Source organism: Arachis duranensis, chromosome 9 (genome assembly GCF_000817695.3).
Source record: "Arachis duranensis cultivar V14167 chromosome 9, aradu.V14167.gnm2.J7QH, whole genome shotgun sequence".
Taxonomy (NCBI): Eukaryota; Viridiplantae; Streptophyta; class Magnoliopsida; order Fabales; family Fabaceae; genus Arachis; species Arachis duranensis.
The window spans coordinates 35,314,929-35,332,760 of record NC_029780.3 but is presented as its reverse complement, the minus strand read 5'-3'; positions in this window follow the sequence as shown (position 1 = coordinate 35,332,760).

Genomic DNA, 17,832 nt, shown 5'->3' with positions numbered 1-17,832 from the left:
TGTTTTCATGTATTGAGTTTGGAAACTTAATATTTTGTATTACTTGATTTCAACCAAACCAATTCATGACTTCCCAGGCTAGCATTCTTATTCCCTTTGATTCCCTGGTTATTAAATTGCATTATTGATGATTTCATTTCTATTTTGCAACTCTTGCACCTATCTGAATTGTCATCACTAAACTGAAATTTTTGCTTCAATATGAGTTGATTGTTCTTTAAATTTGTGGATTTATTGTTAACTAGGAAACTCATCATCATTCCACTTACTTTAACTTTCTTTTCACTAACTCACTGCCTTCACTTTCTAACTTCCTTTTTACCTATTAACCATTTCAACTTTCTGACTTCTCTTTTTACCTGACTACTTTAACTTTCTAACTCAAGGCATGACCACTATTTTTCCTAATTAACATGAATTCCACTTATCATGTATTTTGGATTGTAATTTTTATTTTCAGACTTTTTCACTCGAATACAATCCAAAATGCACATATATTTAACTCATTTCATGCTTTTCTTGCTCTTTTGCCACTCTGTGCTTATATTGCTATTATGCTATTTACCTACTTATTTTCCTGCTTTTATTCATCAATTGTATCCAAGAATTTTTACTTTTCAGGATGTCTGACCCTTAAAGCAAAGGAAAAGCCAAAGCAACCACTGGCAAAAGGAAAAGAGGTGAATCCTCTATGACCATACTTGGCATCATGCATGATGATTCCTGGTGGGAGAAAAATTTTACCCCGCAGGAAAAGGCTGATCAGTTGGTACCTGCAGCTGACCCAGTAAAATTTGCAAACAAATACTGTGAGCTGAGGTACCCAGTTTTTGCCACATCCAGGAACCTATACCTGGAAAGGACCCTCAAAATTTTAGAAGAACTCAAGCAATACACTTCAGACCAAATTAAATAGCGAGGCTGGTTCTTCCTGAAGAGAAACTTGACTGAGATCAACTCATCCTGGGTCAGAGAATTCTACTGTAACTACTTTAAAACATCCCTGGATGCAGTACAGCTCAGAGGCAAACAAATTCTGGTTACTAAGAAAGCCATAGAAGACATCCTCCAGCTCCCACCTAAATCAGATCAGCCAGACGGTTACCAAAGGGCTGAAGAGGATATGAGATTCATGAGATTTGACTGGGATGTAGTGAAACGGGCTATAGCTCTTGATCCTACTGTTCCATGGGTCATGGGAAAGAGCACAGTGGTACCTAAGGGATTCAGGCTGATATATCTCAATGATGAGGCTTGACTTTGGCAGCAGATTCTGAGTAACTACGTAATGCCGATCACTCATGAGACAAAGGTGCCAGCTGCTATGATTACCCTCATCTGGTGTGTGATGGAGGGTAAGGACCTATATCTTCCCTGCTTCATCCGACATTACATGGCCAAGGTCTATGTCAGAGGCACCCTCCCATTTCCATTCCTGATTACTCAGTTGGGTCGCCGAGCTGAGGTACCTTGGGAAATTGCTAATGAAAAGCCATCCGCCACGGACTGCAAGAAGATCATCACTCACAATAGGAAGTTTCAAGATCTAGGCTACCAACCTCCGTTTCTCACTAACTCTGCTGAGGCAGCTACATCTTTAGCTGCCCTTTCAGCATCCACTGCCCCAGCTCCATCCATTGCACCCCCACCTGCTCCTGAGCCCGTTTATCTTCTGGTGCACCGACTCTTTGATCGCTTAGACCAGATGGAGCGCCGCCACCAGCAGCAATTTGAGAGGTCTGAACATCGCAACAGGCGACATTATAAGAGGTCTGAGCGTCGCCACAAGCGACGCTATGAGCACCTCAAGTTGATGATCTGATCCAGTGCCGACATCCCCTCCGAGCCTGACACACCTTCAGATACATCTGAGGAGGAGGCGAGCGATCATGAGGAGGAGGCACATACCTAGGCTGCGCAGGGAGGTCCTAAGCACACTGCACCATACCATGAGGAGCACCACCACCTACAGGCCGCAGATCCAGATATTTCTCTACAGACAGAGCCTCCGCTTCAGCAGACCGCTCCTCCTACACTCACAGAGACTGTAGACCTTCAGCCTACCACTGAGACACCGGCAGCCCATCCTTCCAGAGATGACACTTCTTCACACCCATTTTGAGTGAGCATCGAGGACGATGCTATTATTTAAGTGTGGGGAGGTCACCATCTTTGGCATATTTTTTTTGTGAACCACTACAGACTCTTATCTTATTTTGTTCATTTTCTGTATTTTATTTGGACATTTTTCTCTTTTTTGCTTTTGCTGTATTTTTGCATTCTGCACTTTGGGCTGTATATATCTTATATATTTTAGCTTAATTTGCACTTTTAGTTTACTACTTATATATTAAGTGGATTAATTAGTATAGTTTGCCCTTTTAGCATATGATAAGTTGGTTTAATTGAAAATAAAAGAGTAAACTAGGAACTTTAGTAAATCAAAACAATCCACACACCTTGTATATATAGCATTACATGTTAGTTAGTTAACAACATTTCATCAAGGAAGAACACTAAGATTTTAAGGGCCACCCTAAGATTTACATCGAGTTTAATGGAAACTCTTGATTTCTACTTGCATGACATATATAACTAATATATGATTTTTGAGCTAGAGAACACATAGCCTGTGAGTTTTGAGCTTAACTGTATGGTTACATCAAACCATAAATTTCATTCCTTTGTGTTTCGCGCTTCTTTTTTATGCATGCAATCTTTACTTTGTTTTAATCTATATGTCCAATTATAGAATATAGATACATACCAAGAGATGATTAAGGCCATTATTTGTATTTGTGCTCACTTGTCCCAAATAAACCTACCTTTTATGCCATCCTTATTTGCCCCCTTGAGCCTTTTAAACCCCCTTCTATTTCATAACCACATTACTAGCCTTAAGCAGAAAAACAAAATAAAAATCCCAAGTTGAATCCTTGGTTAGCTTAAGATAGATATTGTGTATCATTTAAGTGTGGGAAATTTTTATGGGAACATGGGATGATAGAAAAAAGTAGGGAATTAAATTGAATAAATTATTTGAAAATTTGGGAAGCATGCTCATGTGAAATCAAAACAATTAAATTACTATGTGCATTGAAAAAAAATATTTTTAGTATTTAAATAAGGGGATACAAAATTACCCCAATGCAATTATAAAAAATCAATGCACATGGGACAAAAGTAAAAAATAAATTTGGTGCATGAGCATGTAATACAAAAGTGGAAAATTTGGGTAGCTAGGTAAAGAACTTTGAAATTGTATAAAGTGTGTATATGTTAGGTGAGATCTTAGACTAATCAAGGATTCACTTTGTTAGCTCACTTAGTCTTATATATACATCCTTACCCTTACCTTAGCCCCATTACAACCTGGGAAAAGACCTCATAATTTTTGTATGTCTATATTCCATAATTGTTGATTGGTTAGATGAAGAACAAAGTTCTAGAAAGCATGACTAGAAAAGAAGAGAGTGATTAACCCCAAACACTAAGTGATTAGAGAGTAAACACAAAATCAAGTGAGGATTCAATGGCTCATTCTCATATATCCATGTTTAATTATTAATTGTCTTGCAAGTTGTGAACTATCTTAACTCAACTCAATTGTGACTGTGCTTTAATATGATTTGGCCTTAATTGTACATATATGATTCCTTGAAGATATGAATTAATTTAACTACATGTAAGCTTTATATACAAGTGAATAATAACTAGAATTGCATGACTCATTTAGGTAGCTTGCATTTAGAATAGATTGCATTGCATAAGATTCCACCATTTTACCTTTACTCTTTTCTCTTGGATTTAGCATGAGGACATGCTATTGTTTAAGTGTGGGAAAGTTGATAAACCCCTATTTTATGATTCATCTTGTGCTTAAATTGAGTGTTTTTATCAACTATTCACCCACTTATTCATATGAATTTGTATGGTTTTACAATTCCTTCCTTATGATATGACATATGAGAAAACATGTTTCCTATGCTTTAAAAATATTAAATTTAATTATCCTTTATTACCATTCGATGCCGTGATTTGTGTGTTGAGTAATTTCAGGTTTTATAGGGCAGGAATGACTTAAAGGAAGGAAAGGAAACATACAAAAAAGGAAGGAAAGCACAAAATGGATTTATTGAAGAAACTGGCAGCGACGCGTCTGCGTGAACGACGCGAACACATGCTTTGCGAAAAGTGACATCTGCGCAAACGCGTGGATGGCGCGAACGCGTGGCTCATGCGAAACACAGATGACGCGGATGCGTGACTGACGCGACCGCGTGGAAGAGCAACACTCCAGATGATGCGACCGCGTGACCCACGCAAACACATGACGTGCGCGATCTGCAGAAATTGCAGAAGTCGGCCCCAACAACTACTGGACCCTTTTTGGTCCAGATCCAAACCCAGAGAACACAGATTAAAGGCTATAAATTGGGAAATCCATCCATTCATCAATATAGAGGATACAACATACATTCATACATAGTTTTAGGTTTATATGTAGTTTTTAGAGAGAGAGAGGCTCTCTCCTCTCTCTTAGGATTTAGGATTAGGATTCTTCTTAAAGGATTTAGGATTTGTTCTTCTCAATTTCCAAGTTTAATATTCCTTTTATTTATTTTCTCAATTTGGTTTATGAACTCTTTATGTTTAGATTAATCTTCTATTTAATACAATTTGAGGTATTTCAGACTTATGATCACTTTCTTTTATTTATTATATAAATAATTTGGATGTTTCCCTTTTGGCTTTGGTTGAGTAATTGGTAACTCTTGAGTTATCAAACTCAGCAGTTGATTAATATTTAAAGTTTGCTGGTTGATTTGGATCCCTCTAAAGCTAGTCTTTCCTTAGGAGTTGACTAGGACTTGAGGAATCAAATTAATTGGTCCACTTGAATTTCCTTTATTTAATAAGGGTTAACTAAATGGGAGTAACGGTCAATACTCATCACACCTGATAAGGATAACTAGATTATAATGTAATATACATATAAAACAAACAGGCATAGATTCATATATAAGACGCCTTACATAATAGCTTATAATGTAATATACATATAAAACACACAACTCCTATCCCTCTTACAAAATTATAATAACAAAGACGAGGGAAGAAAAAATTATCTAACTAATACAACGTCATATAAACCAAAATGCAGTAAAACTCTTCATAATGCTCCTTCATTCGATTCCTGAAAAGGTAAAGCTGTCAAGAGGTGAGAACCTAACCACACGGTCTCACCACGGAGTTTTAGAATTGTCATAAGAATATATTTAATAAGAAAATTGTTTTCAAACTCAGTGATTACCGTTGTCTTATAAATTCTTTGAAAACCAATGGTTTAACTATAAAAGAATTCAAAACATTTCTAAAAAGAAATTAGTTAATTAACCAGAAATCCAAACTCCCTTATCACATAAATAAATCTTAAAAGTCCCCTAACAGTATGAATGACTAACCTGTTCCAATCATAGGTTCATCAAGCCTATGCTGAACAAGTTTGATATTCATACTTTACTAAACCTCAATCAGAAACCAATCATGCAATCAACCAATATTATCATCAATTCAGCACCAAAACTCAATCTCAAAAGTACCACATCAGAACAAACACAGGCAAAACAGACAAGAAAAACACAGGCATAAGTAACAGTTACAGCAAGTAGCTCAGATAGCAATTAGAGATAATAAAATAGTTAGGCAAACCAAAACAAATGCAAACCCAAATAAGGCACGCAAATGCATATTATGCATGTCTGTCAATGGCTAATGAGCTCATCTGTCGGTTATACAGCCAACCCGACAAATCCGGTTTGCTAAATGTAATACCCGGTCTAACCGAAATTAATTAAATAGTAAATTAAATGGGAGCAAATTTGGTTCGAAGATTTGACAATTGGAATTTGATAATTTAAATATGATATTTGGATTCAGTAAATTTTTTTGAGTCAGAAAATATAGTTTTCTGCGTAAAAGCACGCAGTGAAATTTTGACCGGCAGTACCGGCTGAGATCTGTCTGGTAATGCAGTTGAGAAAATTGATTATAAGTAAATAAGGTTAAGAAAGGAGGAATTTTAATTAGAGAAGGAAGAAATATTTAAAATTGTGATTTGGAGCGCTAATCTTAAAGGTTTTGGCCCAAAATTGGGCCAACGAACAAAAATAAGTGAACCGGGTCTAAGTGGGCCCAAGACCTAACATATATAAACATTACTTATGAGCATTTCAGCTCATTTTACCCTAAAAGGAAGGGTTGGGGCGCTGAATTGAGAAGAGAGGAGAGAAGAGAGAAGACCTAACTCTCTTTGATCTTCAAAACACCATAACTTGAGTTACGGAGCTCCGATTGACGAGCCGTTTGTAGCCACACGTCGCTCTTTTCATCCACCACAATTCTATCTAAGTTTTGTAGTGATTAATTCACTGTCCTCTACCCAATTTTCATTTTCTTCTTCAAATTCGAATTTGGTTTGGGTATTGAGGAAACCTTGTGGTTTTGGTTGTTTAGGAGTGTTCTAGTATGAGCCATGGGTGATATTCATCACAAACTTCAGTGGGTTAAGGTAAGAAACCCTCCAACCCTTGTGATTTATCATTTTTATGAGCCCTAGGTTGATGTATGTGTGTGATATTGGTTATGTTAGTGTATTTGGTGATTTTGATGCACAATTGGGAGGTTGGTGTTGCTTGTGGAGTTTTGGTAAGGCTTGGAGCTAAGGGTTGGCGGAGACTTCCATAGAAGAGGCTCAATTGGTTTGACTACAAGAGGTACGGTTTAAGTTTCATTTAAGTACCGTGTGGTGTGATGAGAATTCCTGGGCTAGATGCCCCTAGGATTAAGTTTGGATTGTGTAAATGGTTGGTGCTAATATGCATATTTGGTATGTAGTGTGAATTAATGATTGGGTTGAGAATTGTGTGGCCTTATATGCTTGGTGTATAGAGAATTGAATGTATTGGGCAATGAGTATTGATTTGTGGTTTATACATTTAAATTGTGAAATTGGACCGGAGGCCGTGAATTTTGGGCTGGAGGCCGGAAAGAGGTAAGGAAGATAAGTTGATGTGTGCATTATATGATGACATAAGTAATTGGATGAATTTTCAGATAACGAATATATGAATAATTGGGTTGGTTATTGAATAATAAGGTTTGAGGAGTTGAAGTGTGAAATTTGGTAATTTTGGGTGAAATTATGTAGATGAGGTATGTTTGGTTTCGGTTGAGATATATTATGTGCTCATATATGCGATTATGATTATTAATGCCTTGATGGTATGATGATGCATGAGAGATATGTATGTTGTGATATATGCTTGATGAATAATTGAGGTTGGATTATGGGTGGCACCATGTTGATGGTGAATATGATATTGAGTATGTGTAATGATAGTTAATTGGAAATGGTATTATTGGAAATTGGGATGAGAAAGTATGTATGACATGTTTATGTGTTGTCCCTTGGCCATTTGATTGAGAAGTGTTAAATTAGTGGGATGATGCTTTGTGAATTGTGGTGAAGTGTTAATGTGTGAGTTGAGGAGGCTTGATGTTGATTTTGGTACATTTTGATTGATTTCAAAAATGGTTGAAATTGGCATGTTTTGGTTAATTTTGAAAGGGGATGAAATTGGCTTGTTTTGAAAATGGCACCTTGTGGTTTTGTATGAAAACATGATTTTTGGCCATAATTTGTCGGGACATAACTTGGACTACGGATCCCCGTTTTGTACCAAATCTGTTTAGAAATGAAATTGGATCCGAGATGTCCACGCCGTTTGAAGAACGGGCTGAAAATGATTTAAAATGAGAAAGTTATGCCTGTCGGAAGATTGGGGGTTGAATTTGTAAATTCCCAGCTTTTAACTTTGAAAATTTTTAGCAGAATGACCCTCCACACGTAGGCGCACTTGGCACGTACGCACCGTTTTTCGAAAAGGCACCATCCACACGTGCGCGTGGCGTGTGCGTACGCGTCGATGTGATGCACCCAATGCCCAGCCATTTTCTCGAGAGTTGTGCCAGAGTTGTGCCAGTTTCGTGCCTGGGGCACAAATGTACCCGCGCGTACGCGCGGCTGACGCGTACGCGTCGTTTGGCTTATTTTCAATCTGCGCGTCCGCGTATATGACACTTGCGCATCGATGAGTTTTGTGGCTATCCACGCGTGCGCGTGGAGGACGCGTACACGTGGCCCTATTTTCATGCCAAAGTTGATTTTTGAGTTTTAAAAGCCAAACCTCATACTTCTAAGCCTCCGATCTCACCCCTTATGTATTAAATCATTATGATATGTCTAGCAATGAGAACGGAGTTAAGGGATGTGGTAACTTGCGAATGAAGCAAAGGGAAGAGTTATTATCAATGATAATCAAAGATGATTTTATGAGATATGGAGGATGACGGTGGAAGTACCGTGTATGCCATGAGCCGATGGGCTATATTTATTGATAAATGGCTGGCTCTTGATTGAACCATGAGCCAGATGGCTGAGTTATTTCCGGATACGGCGGAGCCATGTTGATAAATGGCTAGTTCTGGATTGAACTGTGAGCCGGATGGCTGAGTTATTGCCGGGTTATGGCAAAGCCATTATGGATTATGGCTGAGTATGAATGCATATATGATAAATGAACGAATATGATAAATGAATAATGATGGAAAATGTTGAATGTAAGTATGCTTGTGTTTTCTCTCTGATTGTAAGGGTGACAGGGCACCGATACCCTTTAATGGCGACAGGGCGCAGATACCCTCAAATGGTGACAGGGTGCAGATACCCTCTAATGGCGACAGGGCACATATTCCCTCTAATGATATTATTGCGCAACAGAGAGATTGTGCCCGGGTTAGCTACCGGACACGTCGGGTTGGCTTGATAACCGACAGATGATATCATCAGCCATAGGACAGGCATTCATCATTTGCATATGTTTGAATTGTTTGGGTTTGCCTATTTGTTTTGGATTTCTACATTATATATGCTATGTTACCTGATTATGTGCTACTTGTTCTACTTGTACCTTGATTGTATATTACTTGCCTGTATTGCTTGTGTTTGTACAACTGAGAGGCCCCTCATGTTGGTGTCGGTGGAGGTTGAGGGCTGTTCTTGGTGAGTTGAATTGATGATGCGATTGCATGATGATGATGATCATTGGATGAGATTATCTGAGCTCCCTGGGTAGACACAGTGATGTGGTTTCACTAGCTCCAGGTGAGGGTATGATGTATTGATATAGAATTGCTGAGACAGGAAGACTGATGATGGTTTTGTTTATGATTCTGATTCTGATTCGTGGGAGAGTCAGCGAGTTGGGAATCATATGAGATATGAACTAGATTTAGTAGCCCCTTACAACAGTTGTCTATTCATGGATTAGCAAGAATCTAGGCTGGATACTTGGTGAAAAGGAGTTTAGGATGCTTAATGAGTTTTTATTGCAGTGCATTGTATTTATTTGACACTTTTACCGTACTGGGAACCCATGGGCCCGGGGTTCTCATTCCGTATATATCTCTTGTTTCTCAGATACAGGTCCAGGTGCTCAAGAGTGAGTTGTGGGTCGTCTGAGAGACGGCAAATATCTTTATTTTCTCTACTTTGTGTTTTGCTTAGAATCTCTCCACTTTTGTTTCGAAAAGATTATATTATGTATTGAACTCCTTTAAACTGGCCTATAGAGGCTCCCGTGTTTCCTTTGGGAGAGATTAGGATATACTGTGGTCAACTACTTTCATACTGTACCCTAGCCGGCCTAAACTTCGCGGGTCGCGACTAGTGGCTATTTACTTATGTTATACATATCTATTTGTTATCTATCTCTTAATCTCCTTTATGCCTTGTCCGTATATCACTTTCGACTTCACGGTTTATCTTTTTGTTGTAAAAAAACGTGAGTGATACGTCTTCGTGATTTTATTTCTACTCTTTTCAGGCTTCTCGATTAATACTCCTTTCAAAATTACTTATATCTATGTATTAAAAATCCACCTGAGAGTCGTACCACCGTAGTATCATTGACTTATTATATATATATATATAATTGCTCAATGGGGGTACCATTCCTAGGAATTTATAAGTGCCCGGTCACCCTTACGTTGTAGGGTCAACAGAGTATCGAGTCTCAACTTGGAGCAAGTGGTGGCAAGTCACTGCGTCTATCCAGGGATACTCGTGTCTCAGATAATTTAAATTCATAAGCCATATGAATAATTCTTTCAACATTCATCAATATCTAAGTCATTCTCAATGTCATCATCATTCGTCAATCCATATCTCATTTTCAAATTCATTCAAAAATCATATTTCAAAGTCAATCCTCATCATCCTTCTTTCCATTCCGTTCATCAACAATCCAATTTCAAACATAATTCTTTCTTTTCTAAATAAATCAATCTTAAAACATATAATGTTTAAAACCAAATCTTTTTTTAAATAATTACTTCAAACAAAACTTTCAACTTTATAAAATTTCGGCAGCATCTCCTCTAAAACTCAAACTCTGCCACCCTTTTCGGGTCCCATCCAAACATCTCTCAAACCCTTTCTCAACCTTTTCCAAATCTCATTCTTTTTTTCAAAATTCAACCAGTTCCAATATCAAATTATTTTCGAATCAAACCAATGCAAATAATAAATCTCTTTTTAAAATCAAACCAGCTCAAATATTAAATCATTTATAAAATCAGACTAACTCAAAACCAAACCGCTTCCAGAATCAATTTATTTTCATATCTCAAATCATTTCCAAAGTCGATTCATTTACATTACCGAATTAACTCCAAAACCAAGAAAATCCACTTTTTGTAATAATCAAGTAAATAACTTTTCAAACCAATTTTTTATCAACAACCGTACATCACTCAAGCAATCAAGCAACCAATAATTCAGTCTGGCAAACAACAACATCCACAAGACAAACATAATCACAGAAGTATATTTTTTGTATCAATATCTATTTATAACAACTCTGTAATATAAAATAGATTTTAAGAAAAATCCCTATCTCACTTTAGTCAAAGCTCAGTAGTTAGACGCATTAATTCCTCTTTTGATTATGTTCAATTTTACAGCAGTGGTAGCAAAATTGTTTATTTTCAGGCAATATCAACAGCGGCATCAAGAATCGCAGCAACAATACTTTTCTAACATAAATTAGAATTTAATACGAAATTGATATTGAGTGGAATTAGAACAAAATTAGTAATGGAATATTACGATAACTTGAAACAGAACCAAATAATCTCCTCTGAAGCGATCAGGCGGCAGTTCTGGCAACTACCTCTAGTGACGGCAGTTACCAAAAGCTCCGGTGGTTCAACAACAACCTTAATTTTGATGCGCAAATACAGGAACTCAAACCTACGGTACCAACATCTCAAAATCTCTTAACAGATTAAAACAGAACACTAATTTAAGAGGTTTCAGAAACAAAAATGCTTGCCAAGAAGACAGGGGTTCCGGCGGCAGTTTTCGGCAACCACACCCGTAGTAGCACAGCTTCCAACAAAACCAAATAAAGCGTCAATAACCTTCGAGCAACTCCGGTAAGCTTTATCAACGGTGGTAAGAATGGCGGTCCCGACGGCCAGAGGCTCCAACAGCGGTGGTGAGATTCGGCGACGGCAGATCAGGTGGCAATAACTCGCGATAAACTCCTAACACAGACAGCCTCAGCAATAACCCTCATGGTAAGGGAGAACTTAACGGAGATATAGAAGCTGAGGCAGGGTTTGAGCTTACCAACAGACACCGGCTTCAAAGGTAGTTTCTGGTGGCAGCAGTGGCAGCGAAGAGCTTCGACGACGCAGCAGCAGCGTGAGCGTAACGACTGCAAACCCAGTAACGCAGCAACGACGAAAGCTCCGCGATGGTTCCCTATCGCGCATCCTCTGTTCGCGACTCTGACGGCAGCCGCATAAGCATGAACAGCGACGACGCCGGCCGGAGGTGACGGCGCGCACGACGGCGATGCCTTCCTCTTTTCCTTATCGCTCTCCTCCTCCTCCGATGCACGATAACGACGCGGCTGCGGGGGCTTCTCCCTTGCTCACCTCCTTGCTCCTTGACGGCGCGGTCCACCAGCTCCGGCGTCCCTCCACCGGTGCCCTCTCACCCTCAGATCTCCCTTTCTTCCTCCCCATTTCCTTCTTTCTCAAATCTCCCTTTCTTTTTTTTTCTTTCCTTTCTTTTTGTTTGAAGCTGGTAAAGTTTAAGGTTTTGGGGAAAGGGTTGCTACGCTGAGAGAAGAGTGAGGGTGGGTTAGGGTAGTAAATTAGGGTTTGTGTATAAAATGGGGGATTTTGGGTTTAATTAGATTTGGTTAATTTTAATCAAATTAGGGTATAGAGTGTTAATTTGAAATCTAATTTAATCTTAAAAATTATTTTAAAATATTATTTGTTGTATTAAAATACTAATTGGTTTGAAATTAAATTCTTTAATTGAACTTATAAGATAATAAGATTAATTTTCTTTATTCCTAAAACTTGAAGTATTAAATCATAGAAATATCAATTATTTGAATTAAATCACATAAAAATTCTTGTCATTCCTTAACTACTAATTTTGTAATTTAAATTTAGAAAATAATTTAATAATTATAAAATTAGGTAAAATTCTAATTAATTATCAAAATCTGATTTAATTAGCTTTGATAAAAATAATTTCTGAAAATAAAATTTTTAATGAATAAATAAATTAAAATTAACTCATAATAAGATTTATTTGAAAGTTCTGGGTCTTACACCAATGTGACCATTTAAGTTGGGGTTCAACCATGCTTGCCTTCATGTATCGCATGTTATTCCTTAATCGAATAGGTTAATGTATTATTGCATGTTTTTACGGTTCTTTGTGGTACTAGTTTTAACCTTAACACATCCAACATGCCACATTTAATTCACTAAAATATAACTAACACATCCAATTCAATAACAACTACAAATAACTATATTGATAAAAAAATTAGAGTCAAAAGGAAAACCAAAAGGGAAAGCCTGGGATCTAAGATAGTGCAAGTCCATCTAGTATGACCTACTTGGTGGAATTAGCGGCATCGCTTGGCAGTTGCCTCGTTAACGTCATCCATATTGTTCTCTATTCGAGTGAAAACTAGATTTCCTCCTTGACTTGCATGAGCTGTGTTTTGGGCTTAATTCGTGACGTATCATATGATAACCAATCAGTCATCTTCATATCCAATCGGTACAAATTTCATCCTATGCACCTTAAAAATGATGTCCATGCAGTATGCTGGGTGCACATCTGCCTTTCAATCAAGTTGTGTACGAGAACATACTGCTAGCACATAACGAGAAGGGATGTGAAGAGCTTGAAAGTATCCACAAATCCATTTACCTTCATTGAGCAAAACTTGGTAACTTTGTTGCCTAGATCTCGTCACTACTATGAGCTCTTCTATATTAATATTAGATCTAGATCAATGAAATTGGTGATCGTTGTCACATGCTTTGAGTTGAACTCTATAAGCTTTATAAGTGTTTGTGAGAATTCACTCCCCCATAAAGTTGTGCTTGTGCCTCTATGTCCTTTTTCGCAAAAAGCTCTGATCCCCTAATTAGAAGTACATTAACTTGACAAAACTAGAAATTAGTGGATAGCGCATGGCCTTCATGATAGCATTTATGCATTTAGATATATTTGTTGTTATATGTCCAAACCTATGGCCCTCATTTGCATATTGTGCCTTGTGCGATCTTGGCATTTCATCAAGCCAATTGGCAATAACTTGATTTTTTGACCTAATCCAATCGAAGTAGTGAGTGAATTCCGTGTGTGACTTCAAATAAGTTGCGCTAACAAGTACCTTAATTTTCTAGGTCTTGGTTTCTAAAATGCTTCATAAAGTTGGCAGCAACGTGTTGTGCACAAAAGGCTTGAAAGGCTGCAAGAGCGTGCCAACCATTTTCTTCAGTATTCAATGTAGAATAAATTGAGTTGTACCTGTCCGAAATCACCAAGATGTAAGGTTGAGGTGTGACTTGCTTCCTGAGATAAGTTAGAAAAAAGGACTATGCCTCCCTCGTCTCTCCCTTAACCACCGCAAATATAATAGGCAATATGTTTGTATTGCCATCTTGCATAATAGCCATCAGCAGAGTTCTTTTGTATTTACCATACAAAGGAGTCACATCAATGAATATTAGTATTTTGCAATGCTTGAAAGCCTCCACACAAAGTGAAAAAGTTCAAAATATCGGATGACACATAGCATTGTCTTCGTCACCACATTATGATTGAGTCACAAGTTGCCCCAAAGTACTTAACATATGATATAGGTTAAAACATAAGCTCATTTTAACTACACTTGAAAGTACAACAAATATAACAACAATACCGGATTAATACATCTACTTTGCAGACATCCATCTCGAAAGCTCATTGTATGATTCCTTTCAATCTCCATAGATTTTAGAAATTATTCATTGATTTGCAAGACATATCTTTTTGTAAGATGCTTTGTATCTAAGGTGACTCTCATTAGATCCTTGCAAAACTCTTATATCGATGGTCGAATCTATTTTGACCGTTGTAAATATCGCCTGAGCTATAACTTTGGAGTCCAACTTTTGATGGTTCTTCTTGACGACATACAAGAATGAGGCCTAACATATCTTTGCACTTTCCATTTTTCCTATTTGCGACAATAGGCCACGCGTATGCTCTCCTCATAGCCCATCCAAACTAAGTGCAGTATATAGACTATTTCAAATGGTCACTCTCTAATACTGTATACTTTACAGCCCTTCTGATGTTATACATCTTAAATGCCATGAGAATAGCTTCTTTGTTCTTAAATTGTTATCTGACTTTGAACTCATTGGCTAGGTCATCATTTATCCCATCCTTGATGGAAAGAACCCTCTTGATTCATTGCATCCAGATTCAAAGACACAAAGTGAGCAGGATGATCGTACCTCTAAAAAATATGGGATGTGCAAGTGCAAACTACAAGTTAGTGTAGTAGTTTATTTTCTCTTCTTCTTTATTAGGTATATCCACAGGTCCTGCCTCTAATTTCTCAACCTTAGAGATAGATTTAACTTAATAAGAAGTAGTCATCAGATCTCCACCAATAGCATACCTCTCATAGGTTTTTTAAATCTACTTGCAATAGCTTCTCTTGTGGCACATTCTGATTCTGGTTTGAACTCTCTATGCTACCCTTGACTAGTATGTTCAGATCGATCATCATCCTTCTAATGTTTGTTTTTCAGTGCCACTTGACTTGGTATTGCCAACATCAAAAGAACTTTCTTCACACATATTAATCAACATAACCAAAAACTCTAATACATGAATTAATGGATGACAAGAATGCCAGGGGAGGACCAGCTCAACGTCACAGTCCTAACGTAATGAATATCTGTGTCAAACAAGATAGAATACTTCTATTCAATTTACAAAATTATTATTAAATCCTATTCTATCAAGACATAAATAATATCTTTTATCTGTAATATTTTTTTTGTTTCGTATGTTGTTGACCAATAACTTGCAAAATAAAAATTTTTAAATTTGTTAAATATCGTACTTTAACTAGAATGTAAATAAATATATGTTGAACCAAATTAAATACAATCGATCCATTATGATCTCTTATAATGTTTCTATTGTAATGAATTGATAACAATGATGTTTGGACCATTATTTTAAATATGAGAAATGAAATTTAAAATTTCAAATTAAAGAGATGTAGACGCAAAAAATTTAGGTGTATAAAGTATTTGAGAATTAGAAGTGGAGAGATAGAAAGGAGTGGTAGACATTGAATTACTAAACTGTCAAGGGATATTTATATTTAGAGACTAGGTCTAAAATCGGGTGGGGGTGAGACCTTTACACTCAATCAAAAAAAGGGAGAGGGGAAAAGACCTATTTACATGCAAATTGGTTGTGGCTGTCCCGATTTACATGCAAATCGATGGGACTGACCCTTGTTCTCCTTCAAATCAATATTCCCTTACCCGATTATTTTTGTTTTCTTCAAACCAAAAAAAAAAAAGAGTGTATTTAAGTAAATAATTCCTTTTCTATTTCTTATCTCAAATAATCAACTTTTTTTAATTCATTTTAGTGAAAACCTGAATTTTTAGTCTTGTCAAAATTTAATTTCTGATGGACAGAAAATAGCTACCAAATCGGCTGTATATACACAGCTACTGGTGCTATAGAAGCAGTTGTGAACAATGAAGTGATTAGGCAACAACTACCCCTGGCCCGTTCTGTGTTTTAGGGTCCCGGTCCCCACAACTCACGTTGTTGAAGGGCACAACACAATAAGGCCCCTTATTCCCAGGGGGCACATGTCCCTCTTTTTAGAGGCTACCTGATTAATTATGAATTTATGATAACGACCTTACTTCACTTTTTGATCCCCGTAGCCCCACATTTTAATACTTCTAACATTATTGGATCTTATAAACACATTCATACTATTAGCTGCACCTCGATCATACTCAATATTCATTCAATCTTTTGTCTCATTATTATCTCAACTCCACTGTTACCAATTCAATTCAATTACATTGTCTCTCACTCTCTCTTAATTTGATTTAGTTTTTTATTTTTGAGAAAAAAGATAAATACGCATTGATTTTTTGATCTATAGACATTTAAGTTTTTAACATTTTTAAAATTTAGACATACTGGTTCATCATATTCAGACTTAACGAAAAAATCAAACTTGACTCTCATTGTACTGACATGGTTGATACGAATATACACGTGAAAGAATTTTTAAAATTGGACAAATTAGACTCATGAATCGATATGTCTAGATTTTCAAAAAGTCAATGACTTAAATATATTTTTAAATTCTCAAAGACTTAAATGTCTGCAAACCAAAAAGTCAAGGATCGATTTGTCATTTTTTTTATTTTTGATCCCAAAAAATCAAATTAAAAAAAAGTTTATATACTAAATAAAATTTATTCTTAATTTATACTTCCGTGTAAAATAGTACGTTATTGTTGAAATGTCATCCGTCATCTTACATAAACTTTACTGTTGTAATTAACATGTGATCATACAAAGAAAAATAAAAATAGATATTGTCATCCATTTTTTGTAATACTATTTTCAAATTTATAAGATTTTATTATAAATATATTTTTTACTAACATTAATCTCGCAAATAGAAGTGGAAATGGCATTATAAATTTAGAAGTGATAATATCTGCTTTCAAAAGATGAACTAACCAAATATATTTTCTTTTCCTTTTGTAAACAAAAAATTCTAGAATCTTATTGTTCATACCCTGACCGGGCTCCTCCAACTCGGCAACTTCATAAAAGGTCCGACCTCGTCCTAAGGCTCACGCCTACAGGTCGGACCTCGGACAATAAAGCAGAGAAGGCCCATCAAAAAGGAACGCAGCCCAAAAACCTAAAGGCCAAAAAGGCCTAGAAAAGGCGGTTCCACAAAGATAGAGATAAAACTCCCAAAGATAAGATAAGATAAGAATATCTTATCCAGGGAAGATCACTGCCAACTACTATAAATACAGTGGAGCACCCAGGTATGGCATTCATTCCACATTCTACACATATCTGCTTGGACCCATGCTAACTTAAGCATCGGAGTGTCATTGCAGGTACAACCACCAACCACTCTGCATATCAAGCTCGGGTCCCTGAACCCCCGCCTCGGGCCTCTCCAGACGACCGAGCTGCACGTTTCAGGTAAACCCTCGGAACACTCTTCATGCTTCCTCTCCATGATGACAGAGGGATATCCTTGAGCCTTAAACACCAAGGATTCTTCATTCACTTGAATGATCAACTCTCCTCTATCA